Genomic DNA, 17358 nt, shown 5'->3' with positions numbered 1-17358 from the left:
ATTTATATGCATTTGAAGAGGCAAGAATGATTAGGGATAGTCAGCATGGTTTTGTGCAAGGAAAGTCGTGTGTCACAAAACTTGATTGAGTTTTTTGAGGAAATTGCCAATAAGATTGTTGAGGGCAGAGTAGTAGACATTGTTTACTCAGACTTTACTAAAACCTTTGACAAGGTTCCACATGGTAGATTAATTCATAAAGTTAGATCATGTGGAATTCAGGATGAGCTTACCAATTGTTTACAAAATTGGTTTATGGCAGGATACAGAGAATGTTAATGAAAGGTGTTTTTTTGGACTGGAGGCCTGTGACCAGAGGTGTTCCACACGGATTGGTACTGGATCCACTTTTGTTTGTCATAAATACAAATAATTCAGATGACAATATCAAATGCATGGTTAGTAAGTTTGCCGATGACACCAAAATTGATGGTATAGTGGACAGTGAAGAAAGTTAACTAAGATTACATAGGGATCTTGATCAATGGGTCAATGGGCTGGGGAGTGACAGATGGAGTTTAGTTCGGATAAATGAGAGGCATTTTGGTAAAACAAAAAAGGTAGGACTTACACAATTAAAAGTGAGTACTGTTGTAGAACATAGAGACCTAGGGGTTCAGACACATAATTCATTGAAATTTGCTTCACATATACATAGGGTGGTTAAGAAGGCATTTAGCACACTTGCCTTCGTTGTTCTGACCTTTGAGGTTGTACAAGATGTTGGTGAAGCCTCTTCTGGAGTATTGTGTCCAGTTCTGGTCACCCTGTTATAGGAATATTATTAAGTTGGAGTGGGCTTAAAAGAGACTTACTAGTATGTTGCCTGGATTGGAGGGTTTGAGTTATCATGAGAGGCTGGATAGATTGGGATTTTTTCACCAGAATGTTGTGGGGTGAACATAGTGACTTTTATAATATCATGAGGGGTAAAGATAAGGTAAATGACAGGTGTGTTTTCTATAGGGTGGAGCTTTGCAAGACCATAGGGCATTTTTTAAGGTGAGACGAAAAGTTTTTAAAAATACATGAGGGGAATTTTTTTTATACAAAGAGTGATTCACGTGTGAAATGAACTTCTGAAGGAAGTGGCGCTTGTGGGTTTCGTTACAATGTTCAAAAGACAAGTACATGTGTACGAAATATTTGGAGAGATATGGGCAAAGTGCAGGCAGGTGGGACTAGTTTATTTTGAGATTATGTTTAGCATGGACTGGTTAGACCAAAGGGTCTGTTTTCATGCTGTATGACTCTGCAAATTGGACTGGGGTGAGGGTGTGTGGAATGGTTGAAGACATCAGCGTGACTTCAATCTTAGCCATTTTTTGTTCATTATATTTGCATTTATGTCATTTGATCAAATCACTATAATAGTGAAGAAAGCTGCAATGTCAGCTTTCCCCAGTGGCTAACACACCTGTTTTGAAAGTGAATTTTCAGTCCAGGATTGACATTTTCTACTCATTTTCCTCTCAATTTACCATTGTAATGCTTTTCATTATGGTTACATTCTGAATACAAATGCAATATTGTAACATTTTGTTATCTAACAAATGATGGTAGGTTGGGACCAGGTTTCCTGGTCTGATTGTGCCTTTTCCTTTCTATTCACATACTTTTGCATCAGAAGCCCATGCATTCCAAGTCCCACTCTGGTAACTGAATCATAGCGATACCAGTGTCTGAGTGAAAAACCAGAGAAGCTGGATATGTTCTCTTTAGTGCCGAGTGGACCAATAGGTATGTTATGTAGAGTTTCATAACCATTAAAGGTATAACTCTGAGTTAAAGATATAATGTTTCCAGTGACTGAAGGGTTTATAATGCTAAGATACTTGGCAAAAGAACTAGAACTAACATGAACAGACATATTTTCATGTAGTGAATGGTTAGGAGTTAGAACACATGGACCAATGGGAGATTGTGGATATATGTACCGAAATAGCCTTCAGAAAGAACTGTATACACACTTGAAAGAGAAGAAAAGTAGATGCATTGGAAATAGCAGGGCAGCGGAATTAACTGGACTGTTCTTCAAAAAAGGGGCCAAGCGGCCTCCTTCTGTGTTTTATTACATTAAAGCCCTCCTGGGCCATTTTAGAACATTAAATTTGCTGTATTAAAATGCTGCATTTCAGATGAAATGGTAAGTTGACTCCCTTTCTACTGTTGCAGATGGATATAAAAGATACTATGGGACTCTTTAAAGAAGAATAGGTTGTTATCTCCAATATCCTAACCAATATTTTTCTCTGAATCAGTACCACTATGAAACAGACTATTTGCCATTATTGCATGGACAACTGACGTTACATTTCATTCTTGACAACAGTAGCTGTAATTCAAAAGTACTGAATTGATGGTAGACATGTGCTCAAAAACGGGTTCCAAGACAGCTGGCAAATATCCAACATTGTCCAATTGCTACATTCACTTGCCAGAAAACAACTATTGAAATCTGCCACAAAGTGACTGGGTGTAAGAGTTTAAAAAATCATACATCTCTCCTACAATACTCTCTGCTGATTGGTTTTTATTTGATTGCATCTAATTGATGTGAACACTGTTACAAAAGCAAATAATGGGAATGTTAGAAATTTGAAATAAGAATAGAAACTGATGGAAATACTCAAAAAGCCTTACAGCAGATGGACAGACAGAATTATCAATGAAACAGACTATTTGCCACTATCACATGAACAACTGACGTTACATTTCATTCTTCTGAAGTCGAAAGCATGGCAAGGAACAAGTTTGGAAATAGGGAAGGGGTCACATGAAAGCAAAGGAGAAGGATTCAGAATGACTTTGGAATTGAAGAGTTGTTGAAGATCTTTGACACTTGACAGCAAGGAAGAATTTTTTTTAAAGATCCCAGATGAGGAGCAGATAGAATGGATCTATAGACTAGAACAACTCTGAAATTTATTGAATTGTTGCTTCTGAAGAAGGGGCTTGGGAATATGCACATGGACATGGAGTTGAGCTCAGAAGTATCAAAATCATTGGTTTGAAGAATGTTAAATACCGCAGAAATAATTGTAATCATGGATAGTTCTGAATTATGCAGAGTCTTCTCTGAATGTGCAATAGTTGTGCAATCTTCTGAGATTTTCTATCATGATTGGCTTAGAATCAGCTGATATTGAGTTTTTGCAGCTCCAACCAATGTGATCGCTTTGATGGATGTCGTCTGTGTCCATGTTGTGATTCAGCATCTATCCAAATTTAACATCTTATGCAACACCAATTTTAATTGCATCACCATAAGCAGCTATGACATCAACCACAAATGCCCTGAGCTCTGAGTTTTTCTCCTTTAATCACTTACTACAACTTTCGTCGTATATCATTTTTTCCCCCTTTATTCGTTCATGGGTTGTGGGCGTCACTGGCTAGACCAGCATTTATTGCCCATCCCTAACTGCCCTGAGGGCAGTTAAGAATCAACTACATATTTAGTTATCTGCCCTAACCTTTCCTTAAAAGCCAAAATCAAGAACAAAAACAGAAGTCGCTGGAAAAGCTCAGCAGGTATGGAAGCGTCTGTGAAGAAAAAAATCAGAGTTAATGTCTCGGGTCTGGTCACTGTTTCTCAGAACTGATAGTAGCTAGGAAAATGTCTGAAAATAGGGAGGGGAATGAGGTAGGGAATAAGTGATAGGATAGAGTCCCAAAGAGAGAAAAGAGCAGTTGTATAGACAAAGCAGTTGATAACGAACTGGCTGGGAGGGACTACGATTGACTAACAATAGGTAGTGTGTAATGGCAGGCTATGTGACAACAAGGTCTGGTGTGTGGGGGAGGGGTGCTGAGATGTGGGAGAGGTTAGGCCCTAAAATGATTGAACTCGACATTGGGTTTGGAGGGCTGCAGGGTCTCCAAGTGGAAAATGAGGTGTTGTTCTTCCAGCTTATATCGAGCTTCACTGGAACACTGTAGCAAGCCAAAGACAGAGATGTTGGCAAGGGAACAGGGTGCTGTGTTAAAGTGACAGGCAACAGGTAGCTCAGGTTCTTTTTTGCAAGCAGAACATAGATGTTCTGCGAAGCAGTCACCCAGTCTATGCTTCTTTTCCCCAATGTAGAGGAGACCATATTGTGAGCAGGTGCTTGCAGAAGGTGGACAAGAGAGGGGACAGGAATATGTGTTTGGTGGTGGCATCTCACTGGAGGTGGTGGATCTGATGAACTTCTGGATGTGGATACTAGTGGGATTCAAAGTAAGGAGAAAGGGAGCCCTATCGCTGTAGTGGGAGGGAAGAGAAGGTGTGAGGGCGAAAGTGCCGGAGATGGATCGAACCTAGTTGAGAGCCCTGTAGACAATTGTTCTGGGAAATCCTTGGTTAAGGAAGAAGGTGGACATGTCAGAGGCTCTTTTGTTGAACTTGGCCTCATCTGAACATGTGCGATGGAAACGGAGGAACTGAGAGAATGGGTTAGAGTCTTTACAGGAAGCAGGATGTGAGGATGTATAGTCCAGGTAGCTGTGGGAGTCAGTGGGATTATCATGGTTATTAGTGGCAAGTCTATCCCCAGAAATGGAAACAGAGAAGTCAAGGGAGAGAAGGGAGGAGTCAGAGATGGATCAGTTGAAAGTTAGGGCAGGGGAGAAACTGGAAGCAAAATTGAGGAACCTTTCCAATTATGGATGAGAGAGGGAAGCAGCACCAATGATATCATCAATATATTGGAGAAAGAGTTGTGGGTAGGAGCTGGAAAAGGACTGGAACAAGGAATGTTCCACATACCCCTCCTCTCATTTTTTTCAGATTAGAGGGGTGGCCATGGATAGTCACATGGGCGGCAGTTATGCTTGTCTCCTCATGGAGTACATGGAGCCCCAAGAGGAGACAGGCATAATCAGAAAGATCATCATGCCATTTTTGCCACCTCCAGCAAGTTAGTCACTAACTGTCCCCATTAACAACTATTCACCCACCCACCTAGATCATTAGCAACTCTTTTGTGTATACAATTGCTCTTTCTTCAAGCTCTATCCTATCATTTACTCCCTACCCCATCCCCCTCCTTATTTTCTGCATACATGCCAACATTTTCCCAGCTACCATCAGTTCTGAGGAAGGGTCACCGGACTCAAAACGTTACCTCTGACTTTTTTCTTCACATATGCTGTGCTTTTCCAGCAACTTCTATTTAGCTCCTAGCCTTTCCTTACGTGGTTTGGTGTCAAATTTTATTTTATAATGCTCCCTAGGATGTTTTACAATGTTGAAGTTACATCATAAATAGAAATTGTTGTTGTTGTTGAAAAGGAGGGGAAATGGATAGTTTGTATTGAGGTGGATCAACTTGAAAAGTCTGTTGAATGAAGTATGGAATCAGAAGGAGAATATCCAATCAAAAACTAAGGCATAAGTGGCAAAACTAACGGTAGGTCAGAGGATTGGAATTTTTTAGGATCCTGCAGCTGGTGGCTAAAAATCTGATCAAAAGGGAGATTGATTATGAAAGTAAATTGGCAAGAAATATAACAACAAACAGTAAGTTTTTGTGCAGGCATTTAAGAAGAGGAGCTAAGAACACCCTTAGAGGATGTAAGAGGCGTATTTTGATCTTTTCGTTGAAGAGTAGTTTAAAGGCAGAGATGGTAAGCAATCTCAGAAAAGATAAACAACTTGTGAAGACTTGAGTATTTTTTTAAGAAGTTAAAACCATAGAAGCAGCCTGAAGGGGTGTGGTCAAACTCCCATGCACACAACTGGGATTTGTAATTTCTTCGACTTTCAGTAGTAGAGCTGCTAGGGTTGTGAAAAGCTGCCACATCTCTCTTTGCTACAGCTGAAAGCTGGAGTTCTCTCTCTCCCAGAATTGTCTTTTGATGTTTTTATTCTCCCAGATTGGAGAATTGTATGTAAGACAATCTGTTTTCCGAACTTTCCTTTTGCCAAGGGTGTGTTAATGGGATACTGATATATTGGAAGTTAATTAGTAATAGTTACTGTATCTATTGTTCTGCTAAGTTTTCCAATGTGTTAAGTTATTCCAATTCCTTGTTTCTTTTAAAAAAAGAGAAAGAACTGCAGATTCTGTAAATCAGGAACAAAGGAGAAAGGGTCACCGGACCCGAAACATTACCTCTGATTTTTCTTCACAGCTGCTGCCAGACCTGCTGAGCTACTCCAGCAACTTCTTTTTGTTTCTTCTTTCTTTTGTTGTATTTTAACTATAGCGATGAATAAAGTGAATTGCTTTAAATCCAGTAGTTTGACCAATTGAATTGCTTCTGGGCTACAACACCTTACATTTACCTTTAAAAAAAGAAAGGGTTAGGGTCTAGACTATCTTCTGAATATTTTGAGAGGGTCTGGACTAGTCCATAACAGATGCAATTGGGGGAACTGATAATGGAGAACAGGGAATAGGGAAATGGCAGATAACTTAAACAACAGTTTTGCTTTGGTATTCATGGTGGATGATACCATAAAAATCCCAAAGCTAACTTTTTAAAGCATATCAATGTTTTTTTTTTCTTGTCTTATTCTGAGTTAACGCGAACGGCGCCTTGTATGTACGGTGAAGGTACACACTTTTCACTGTAACTGTTTACATTAAATACAAGTGACAAATTATTCAATTCAATTCTCATGATGAATTCCACATATTAGAATCATAGAAATTTATGGCATGGAAACAGACCCTTTGGTCCGACTTGTCCATGATGACCAGCTATCCTAATTTAATCTGGTCCTATTTACCAGCGTTTATCCCATATCCCTCTAAACCCTTCCTATCATATACCTACTCAGATGCCTTTTAAATGTTGTAACTACCAAGCTCCACTACTTCCTCTGGCAGTTCATTCTGTACTCACACCATGCTCTGTGTGAAATGTTGCCCCTTAGGTCTGTTTTAAATCTTTTCCCTCTAGCCTTAAACCTATGCCCTCTAGTTTTGTACTGCCCTACCTCTATTTGTGCCGATCATGATTTTATAAATTTCTATAAGGTGACCTCTCAGTCTCTGACACTCTAGGGAGAAAAGTCCCAGCTTATTTAGTCACTCCCTAAAACTCAAATCTTCTAATGCTGGCAGCATCCTTGTAAATCTTTTATAAACCCTTTCAAATTTTACAACACCTTTCCGATAGCAGGGGAGACCAGATTTGAACGCATTTTTCCAAAAGTGGCCAAACCAATGTCCTATATAGCCACAACATAACCCTCTAACTCCTCTCCTCAAGGCACTGACCAATAAAGGCCGAGCATATCATCAAAAGTGAGCATTTCACTTGGGAAATCTGCAGCACAACGGTATCAATGTGGACTTCACAAACTTCAAAATCTCCCCTCTTCCAATCGCATCCCAAAACCAGCCCAGCTCGTACCCACCTCCCTAACCATGCCTCCCACCTCAAGCGCCACCCCATCTCCTACGTACTAGCCTCATCCCACCCCCTCGACCTGTCCGTTCTCCCTGGACCGACCTATCACCTCCCTAACTCCCTATCTACACTCACCTTTTCTGGCTCCAACCCCGCCTCCTTGCCCTGCCTGCCTCCTATCTTCTCCTTTATCCATCTTCTATCCGCCTTCGCCTTTCTTCCTGTTTATTTCAGAATCCCCTTCCCCTCCCCTATTTCTGAAGAAGGGTCTAGACCCGAAACATCAACTTTCCTGCTCCTCTGATGCTGCTTGGCTTGTTGCATTCATCCAGCTCTACACCTTGTTGTCTGAACAGAACATTTGCCTTCTTCACAACTTATCTACCTGCGACTCCACTTTCAAGGCACTATGAACCTGCACCCCAAATTTCTTTGTTTGGCAACACTCCCCAGGGCCTTATCATGAATTGTATAGGTCCTGCCCTGATTTGACCGACCAAAATGCAGCACCTTAAATTTATGTAAATTAAACTCTATCTGCCAATTCTTGGCTTATTGGTCCATCTGATCAAGGTCCCAATGGACTCTGAGGTAACCTTCTTCGCTGTTCACTTCACCACCCATTTTAGGTATCATCTGCTAACTTTCTGAGCATAACTAAAATATTCTACCACATTTTCTGGTACTAGTCCTTCCAAAGTACATGCCTCCTCATCCCTCACCATCAAAGATTGACATGCTCCTATATCTCTTAAAATTTTAATTTCTTTACCTGCTCCTTCTGGTACACAACTCCTGAGCAGACTGTACATTTTTTTTGCAGCTTTTGAGCTTCCACTGGGATCTCCTTTACCACTTTAATAAACTCCACTGGTTTATTTTATTTTACCACATCCATCTTCCTAGTGCAATTCTAAACCACCAACACTGCACCTTCATCTGTCCTACATTATTACAGTGAAAATAACTGAGGTTTTTGTTTACTTCTCTTAACTTCTCATGGGTTTTCTTTTTAATCTGTGGTAAACTATCTACACTATCTTCAATGACATCTCTTTTCTCTTACCACCTGAGGATTTCTCTTTTCTCTAATTTCTACCCCTCACAGATTGACTTGATGTCGGAAGCCCAAACTTTGATTTTTGAAACGACTCATAATCATTGGCAATTTCACTGCTAATCTTGCAGTTTTAATTATCTGTTCTTCCACATGAGTTCTCACAACTTCAGAAAGTGAATATGTGAACTCCTCTAAAATAATCGTCTAAGAGCATCATAGGTTTCATCTATTTTCAATGCCCTATTAAGTTGGTTCTCTTCTCTAATTGCCAACATCCAAAGTTCAAATTCTCTCACTTTCTTGTTTTCCTTCTGCTTTTAATTGTAATTCAAACTATTTTATTTCCATTTGATGCTCAAGTTCTTCATTTGCAATTGAATTTTAGCCATTTCCAAAGATTCCAATGGCATTTTTGACAATTTTAAAATGCAATTGCCTCCCCTTTTTGTGTGGGCAAAGGTAACCACCAATTCCAGCTGTTCTCCAATTCCAACAGCTTTGCCTTGATCACTTTTATTTAAAACTCTTGAAGTCACTTCTTCCACCTGTCGAAAACTCTTAGTGACCGAAAGCGCCATTACTGCACAAGGCATACCCTGTTTAAACCAATCAAATTCAACACCAGAAATAAAAGACACTAAGACCTACTATCACTCACCGCCCTTAAGTCCAACAGTCCAAAACCCAACTTGGAATTATAGATTTTGATCCCGCATGAGACCAACAATTTGTTATGGTTCAGACCCCATCAATATATTTTAAGAAGGTAGCCGAGACCCTAGCTGCTTCTTGTTTTAAAGGCAGATGTGAAATTCCATGTTCCAGATGCAATGAGACTGGTCAAACTACTTGACTTTAAGAAAAACACTATTTATTTAAACACTATAGTTAAAATACAAACAGATGAAAGAGGAATTTAGAATAACAACTGTAGGGAAAACTTAACTGAATGTAGATACAGTACCAATTACAAATTAAATGTTCCAGTATAGGGACATCCCACAAACACATCCCTTGGCAAAAAGGCAAATTCAGACACATGCCATTCTTAGATCTGTTAATTTCGTTTGCTCTTTCTTCTTGTTCTGCCAGAGCTTTTCTCTCTTTTTCTTTTCCCCTTGCTATCACCTTTAATTCAAGCTGCTTCATTTGCAATTTAATTTTACTAATTTCCAATCATCCTGATTGCATTATTGATGCTGCAATTAGCTCCCGTTTCCTCACAGACACAGGCAACTCGAACTTCAGCTTGCTTGCCATCTACAAACACCTACTCCTTCTACCACTGACTCCCAGTAGCAGCAGTGTGTACTGTCTGTGAAATGAACTGCAGAAATTCAACAAAGATCCTTAGACAGCATCTTTCAATCCCTCAGTTACTTCAATCTAGAAGTCCAAGAGCAGTTAATACATGGGCGCACTATCACTTGCAAGTTCCCCTCTAAATCACTCACCATCTTCATTTGGAAATATAGCACCATTCCTTCAATATCACCGGGTAAAAATCTTGGAATTCTCTTCCTAAGTGCATTGTGGGTCAACCTACAGCATGTGGACTGCAGCAGTTCAAGAAAGCAGCCACTACCACCTTCTCTAGGGCAATTAAAAATGGACAATAAATGCTGGTACAACCAACAATACCTAAATCCCATGGATGAATAAAAAATGGAACTAGTGGCAGATAATTCAGCAAGACCAGATGGCCTGCATGCGAGGGTTTTTAAAGGAAGTGGCTGCAGAGATAATGAAGGCATTAATCAAACTATTTCAACAACTCACTGGATTGCAGGAGGTTTCCAGTGGATTGGAAAACCGCTAATATGCCGCTTTTCAAGAAGGGTGGAAGACAGAAAGCAGGACACCAAAGGCCAAGTAGCCTGACATCTGTCATTGGGAAATGCTTGAGCCTGTTGCTAAGGAAGAAATAGCAGGACATTTAGAAAAGTTTAAGGCAATCCAACAGTCAAATGGTTTTATGAAATGAAAAATCATTTTTGAGAATTTACTTGAGTTCTTTGATGATATTCAGAGAGTTGATAAAGGGGATCCAGTAGATGCAGTGTATTTGGATTTCCAGAAGGAATTTGATGAGGTGCCACATTGAAAGTTATTGCACAAGATAGGAACTCACAGTTTTTTGGGGTAATGTATTAGCATGGGTCATAGACTGATTAACACAGAATGTAGTGATTGTAACAAGGTCAGCCAGGTGGACCTCTAGAATAATAAAATGTGAGGCTGGATGAACACAGCAGGCCAAGCAGCATCTCAGGAGCACAAAAGCTGACGTTTCGGGCCTAGACCCTTCATCAGCTCTCTGATGAAGGGTCTAGGCTCGAAACATCAGCTTTTGTGCTCCTGAGATGCTGCTTGGCCTGCTGTGTTCATCCAGCCTCACATTTTATTATCTTGGAATTCTCCAGCATCTGCAGTTCCCATTATCTCTGATACTATTTGGACCTCTAGAATATGAGTTCTCTGACTGTGCTGTTAATTTGGCCCTATCAGGGAGGACTGGCTGATAAGAGTGTCAGTCATTTTGATACCTTGACAGCTGGCTCTGAGGAAGTTGGACCTGTGTCAAGGACTTCCCACATGTAAATAAGGGGTGACTTGCTGCTGATGTCATTTCACAGAGGAGATGGAGAGTTGAATTAATGGGTCTTTTTCAGGTTGGACTTATCGAACTAATGGAATGTCAACAAGATCAGTCCTTTGGCCTCAATTATTTACTACATTAGTAACTTGGAGGAGTGGGCAGAGTGCAATATATACTTACCTGCCTATGGTACAAAAATAGGGGAGAAGGCATGTTGTGATAAGCGAATAAGGAATCTGAAACAGCATAGGTAGATTCAGCAAGTGGTCAACATTTGGAAAATGAAGTTTAATGTAGGAAATATGAGGCCACGCACTTTGGTCAAAAGGCAGTCTATTTTTAAAAGGAGTCATCAAAGAAGTGCAGCAGAGGGATCTGGGTATTTGTGTGCATGAAATGCAAAACTTTAGCATGCAGATGCAACAAGTAATGAAGAAGGCAAATGTAATTTTGGCTTTGATTGCTGGGGTTTGGAGCTTAAATTTAGGTAAGTCTTGTGAAAAGCATAAAAGATGGCAAGAGTTGCTTCCAAAGTTGCTGGACTTCTTCTCTGATTCTGCCATGCCCAGTGTTCCTCAGACCCATATTGTAAGTAAATATTTATTGATTTCCAAATGTGTCCCCTCATTGTGCCCGAAGGGGAAGCTTTCCCTACTCATGTGTTCGGAAAATTGGCATTAAAGCCCTGAACTAGGGAAGAGAAATATTTTCAGCCAAGGATTTTAACATGAATGCTTTTCGTTGACCCTGTTCATATACAAATGTCAGAATTTAGACCCTTACAAATTTAAATAGCTTGCCAATGATGTGGGTTTAGATCACACATGATGTATGGCCTGTTAGGTGAGGCAATGGAGGCAGCAAGTGTAAGTGTAACTGTGGCATGTCAGGTGATTGGGGAGACAGCAAATACAGCACAAAATATGTATGCCCCATGAGGATGCTATTTAGTCCATTGTATCAGTGATGGCCATGAATAAGCTAATCCTACTGGCCAACATTCGGTCTCTAACCCTATAGCTAGTGGCACTTCAAATCTATATCCAGGTATTTTCAAAATACACAGAAGGTGTCCGCTGCTCTAGTCATTTTCAGCGTTCAGGTTAAAAAGATTTCCTTATTATTCAGCCTCAGAAACAAAAAAAAACTGTTGTTTTATGAAGTAAGATAACAAAGTGTAGAGCTGGATGAACACAGCAGGCCAAGCAGTGTAACAGGAGCAGGAAAGCTGAGGTTTCAGGCCTAGAACCTTCTTCAGAAATTGGGAAGGACAAGGGGATTCTGAAATAAATAGGGAGAGAGGAGGAGGCGGACAGAAGATGGATAAAGGAGAGTTAGGTGGAGAGGAGACAGACAGGTCAAAGAGGCAGGGGTGGAGCCAGTAAAGGTGAGTGTAAGTGGGGAGTTAGGGACGGGATAGGTCAGTTCAGGGAACACGAACAGGTCAATGGGGTGGGATGAGGCTAGTAGGTAGGAGATGGGTGTGGGGCTTGAGGTGGGAGGAGGGGATAGGTGGAAGGACAGGTTAGGGAGGCAGGGCAAACTGGGCTGGTTTTGGGATGTAGTTGGGGGAGGGGAGATTTTGAAGCTTGTGAAGTCCACATTGATACCATTGGGCTGCAGAGTTCCCAAGCAAAATATAAGGTGCTGTTCCTGCAACCTTCGGGTGTCATCGTTGTGGCACAGCAGGAGGCCCAAGATGGACATGTCATCCAAGGAGTGTGACAGGGAGTCGAAATGGGAGGTGCAGTTGTTTGTTGCGAACCGAGCATAGGTGTTCCAGAAAGCGGTCCCCAAGCCTCCGCTTGGTTTCGCCACCGAAGAGGAGCTTAAATCTGGAAAAGCAGATACAGTATACCACATTAGCAGACTTGCAGGTGAACATCTTCTTGATGTGGAACGTTTTCTTAGGGCCTGGGATGGGTTTGAGGCAGGAGGCGTTGGGCAGGTGTAGCACTTCCTGCAGTTGCAGGGAAAACTGCTGGGTGTGGTAGGGTTGGAGGGGAGTATGGAGCAGACAAGTGAGTCGTGGAGAGTGTGGTCCCCATGGAAAGGGTGGGATGGAAAAATGTCTGTTGGTGGGGCTGGATTGCAGATGGCTGAAGTGTTGAAGCATGATGGGTTAGATCCGGATGTTGGTGGGTTGGTACGTGAGGACGAGGAGGATTCTGTTTTGGTTGTTATTGCGGGGAGGGAGTGTGAGGGATGAGTTGTGGGAAATGCGGGAGACACGGTCGAGAGTGTTCTTGACCACTAAAAGGGGAAGTTGCAGTCCTTGTAAAAAAGGACATCTGAGATGTTTGGGAGTGGAATGCCTCATACTGGGAGCAGATGCAGCGAAGGTGAAAGAATTGGGAATAGGGGATGGCATTTTTGCAGGAAGGTGGGTGGGAGGAGGTGTATTCCAGGTAGCTGTGGCTGTCGGCAGGCTTGAAAAGGATATCAGTTTCCAGGGATGGAAACAGAGAGGTCCAGGAAGGAGAGAGAGGGATCAGAGATAGTCCAGCTGAACTTAAGGTTGAGGTGGAAGGTGTTGGTGAAGTGGATGAACTGTTCGAGCTCCTCATGGGAGCACGAGGCGGCACCGATACAGTCATCGATGTAACAGAGGAAGAGGTGGGGTTTCAGGCCAGTGTAGCTATGGAAAAGGGTTTGTTCCGAGTCCTACAAAGAGGCAGGCATAGCTTGGGCCTATGCTTTTTCACACCACTTCTAAGCTGAACTTCAAATCCTCCACCTAGTTCATTGCCAAGTCTGCTTAGTTCTTTTACAACTTTATGCTCACTCTGTCCTTAATCACAAAAATTGAAACAGTATTTCTTATACGCATCCAAAATTCATGACCCGCATCAATCCTGCAATAAGATCCTGCTCACCAGTTATCTTTCCCTTACCAAATTTCACTGATTGTTATTTCCTCCAAGGCATGATTTTCAAAATCCTTTCATACTCCATGAAGTTAGCACAAGAGCTGCACTGAAAAATCAATGCTTTTTCCAGGACTGTCTCCTAGAAATGATCTCAGGCATTTAATACTTATGTCATTAATTGTTAAGAATAACTGAATGTTAACTTAATTCCCTCACACTGTTTAATTCTTCTGAAACAGCTCACTGATAAGATCAGCTTTGAGTAAAAGTATTCAATAATGGAAATTAAATCAGGTATCAAGCAAAGGGAAAAAGGCATTTATTTGTTTACTTGAACTGTTTGATACATTAAAAAAGAGCTACTGATTGGGAAACTGAAACAGAAGTAATGATAGAACACCTAATCACCATGGTTTCGATAATTACAATTCTGCATTTAGCGTCAGAAGCTTCCGTAACCATGGTTTCACTAATTGTTTACATTAGCACTAAACAGGAACTTTGAAAGTGAGAACCAATGCAAGTTGACTAAAATATTGGCATGGCTTCAGGCAAGAAAGAAGAATTTCATCTGTGAACAGTGTGAAGCATGAACAGAATATGTGTTGCAACAGAAAATTTCTGCACATTCACAAGAATAGTGAACATGTGAAATTTTGCCACGAAGTGCAATATAAGCATATATAAGAGGAAAATGGAGTGGGTTCCTGCATGAAGAGAGAGTAGAGGGGACAGGCATGAATCTTAGTAAACATGATGAGAGAAATGACTGTCTGGAATACAAGTCAAGAATTTATACATATTAACTGGGTGGGCCGAATAGCCTTTCATTTCTCATGCTCGTACGTCAACTTCTCTAAAGATCCTTTTGCTTTATAGAGGTAGGTAACTGCATTGAATCCATTAAAATATTCATTTGCAACATCTATCCATCATCATGGACGTTCTTCCATTTAATTATTTTCTTGCCCTCCTCATTTGAAGATTCCACTACTTTTCGGACATTCTTCTTTCCATAACTGTCTAGTGGATTTAACTCATTGCATACTAATGAGTGTGTTGGCAAACCATTTGATCTGAAGGACTTTACAGCAGAGTTCAATTCTTTAATTTACACAAGTACTGAACTTTACTGAACACAGTGCAAAAATCTGAATCTTTTATCAGATCTTTGACCCCAATGCTAAGGGGTGGGGAAGATGTATAAAGCATTTTCAAAACTTCTATTTTAATATATTTCAGAGATTGAACTAAATCTGACTCTTATAAAAGACTCAGATCACGACTGGTATGCTTCCCCTCACTCACAAAGTTAGATTAGATTCCCTACAGTGTGGAAACAGGCGCTTCGGCCCAACAAGTCTACACCGCCACTTGAAACATCCCACCCAGATCCATCCCCATATAACCCATTCAGCCCTGAACACTACGGGCAATTTAGCATGGCTGATCCACCTAGCCTGCACATCTTTGGACTGTGGGAGGAAACCGGAGCACCCGGAGGAGACACGGGGAGAATGTGCAAACTCCACACAGCCAGTCACCCGAGGCTGGAATCGAACCCGGGTCCCTGGCGCCGTGAGGCTGCAGTGCTAATCACTGAGCCACCGTGCCGCCTGAATTGTTCCAGGTTACCAAGGATCGTGCCTCTGCCTGCTTGGCCACATTTAAAATGAATGAATAATCCATAAACAAAGCATATGATATCTATTTTTTTGTTGAATATTTATGACAACCCAGAAAAGAAAACAAAATGCAGCTTTTTAGGAAAAGCAGTATATGGTCAATTTGATAGTACTTTCAAAGGGCCCCCAAAGGGATAATGGGCCATGTGGCTTCTTTCTGGGATTGGTGAGCACCACAAAATATTATCTCTACAGTAGGTCCAACCATGAAGTAACAGGCTTGATGTAGATGCAGTTTTAAATAAACCACAGAATACTACTACATTCAGGGTATCCTCCAGAAGGCTTCTTCAAGAATGATTAGAAGTTTCTCAATCACTGCAAATATCAATGTCAAACGCAGAATTTGACAGAAAAAAAGCTCAACACGCAAAAATCTAAATGCCAAATTTGACATTTCAGCACTGATTTCCATTTCTTTTCCCCTAAGTAGAGAATCTGAACTGTAGGACAATATATCCTCACACCTGTGTGTCTGTATATTTTTTCATATTATTAACTTGCAACTTTTGAATAAGTCCCAAAATTCATTTTTCTTCATCACGTCTTTTCTTGTCCTTGTAATTCTTGTTAAATTAATTTTCAGAATACCTCATTAGCAATTAAATACCAAAAAGTACTGAAGAGCCCAAATTCTCAGAATTACACGAATTTGAAATGATTTAAATATTTTGGTGAAACGGAAATACAGTATTCAAGTAGGAAAAAATGCAACAGAAGAAAAAGTGTGAACAATGACTGAACGGGTGCATTCCAAGTCAGGAGATTGTGGGTTCAAGCCCCATTTCAGAGAGGCAACCATCAAAAATCTCGGCCCGCATTTAGTGCGGTAAGGGAAAATGTCCTTTTAGATAGATATAAAATTATCACAATACTTTTTGAACGAGAGTTTCATCCTCTCAGTTTCCGGGCCTTCATTTATCATCAAAAGCATTTTTTTTGGTTATTTATAACATTGCTGCTGGTGAGAGATCGTTGTGCTACAATTGGCTGGTGGATCTCCTACGTTGCCATGTAGCTGTTATACTTCATTGGGGTTGACCTTAGTTTGTGAGAGGCGTTACCGAAATGGAAGGTCCTATTTTAAACGAAAAAAAGCTAACAACTGCCGATGCTGGAAATCGGAAATAAAGAAAATAGAAATTGCTGGAAAAACTCTGAAAAAAAATTGCTGTGAAGAGAATTCAGTTCTGAATAAGGATCATTGGCCTCTAACCGTTAACTCTGCTTTCGATCCACAGATACTGTTGAGTTTATCCAGCAATTTCTGTTTTTGTTAGAGGCTCTACTTTACCTGGCCTTCAAGAGTTAACGTGTAGAGGTGGTGGGCGCTTCAAGGGTTAAGAGGGGGCGAACCCCATCGGTTTTGATTGCCAGCTGTACGCGCGGTGCGTCTGACGTCACGCTGAGGCCGAAAAGGTTGTGTGGAACCGGGACGCCGCGCGCGCACAAACACAGGTAAAAAAATTACACAAACAAACAAACAAGAACTGCGAAAGCGATCAAAATCGAAAGCTGCGTCTTTAGCGAAGCACTACGCAGTTTGGTTTTTCTCACGATGGGAGGTGGAGGGGGAAGGAAGTGAAGCCAAAACGGGGTCAAACCTCGGCGAAAAGGCGCAAGTGGAGAGAGGGAAAAAAATACACAAGAGTTGTGGAGCGGCCTGTTGAGGCCGCAGACCGGTCCTGTGTTCTCGGAGAGCTGCGGCGACCTTAGTGGTTAGGCCAACCGTTGTTCTGTAGTCAGAGAACCAGGGAGAATAGGCCAGATTCCGGCCTGCGGTGGATTTCGAAAGCGGCT

At 41.2% G+C, this 17358-nt stretch overlaps 2 protein-coding genes across 2 annotated transcripts in view; one reads left to right on the top strand and one right to left on the bottom strand.

Annotated features, from left to right (window-relative positions):
• LOC125447502 (volume-regulated anion channel subunit LRRC8C-like) overlaps positions 1–17357 on the bottom strand; it is a 52565-nt gene extending 35208 nt beyond the window's left edge. Inside the window, exon 1 of the mRNA XM_059639880.1 lies at positions 16853–17357. The gene's annotated coding sequence lies outside the window, so the exon portion shown is untranslated. The remainder of the gene's footprint in view (positions 1–16852) is intronic.
• The window catches only part of brd4 (bromodomain containing 4), a 184487-nt gene continuing 184079 nt past the window's right edge, over positions 16951–17358 (top strand). The window contains exon 1 of the mRNA XM_048521930.1: positions 16951–17016. The gene's annotated coding sequence lies outside the window, so the exon portion shown is untranslated. The remainder of the gene's footprint in view (positions 17017–17358) is intronic.

This window comes from Stegostoma tigrinum, chromosome 35 (genome assembly GCF_030684315.1).
Source record: "Stegostoma tigrinum isolate sSteTig4 chromosome 35, sSteTig4.hap1, whole genome shotgun sequence".
NCBI lineage: Eukaryota > Metazoa > Chordata > Chondrichthyes > Orectolobiformes > Stegostomatidae > Stegostoma > Stegostoma tigrinum.
Note: the sequence above shows the minus strand (reverse complement) of the source record. Positions and strands in the feature narration are given on the sequence as shown.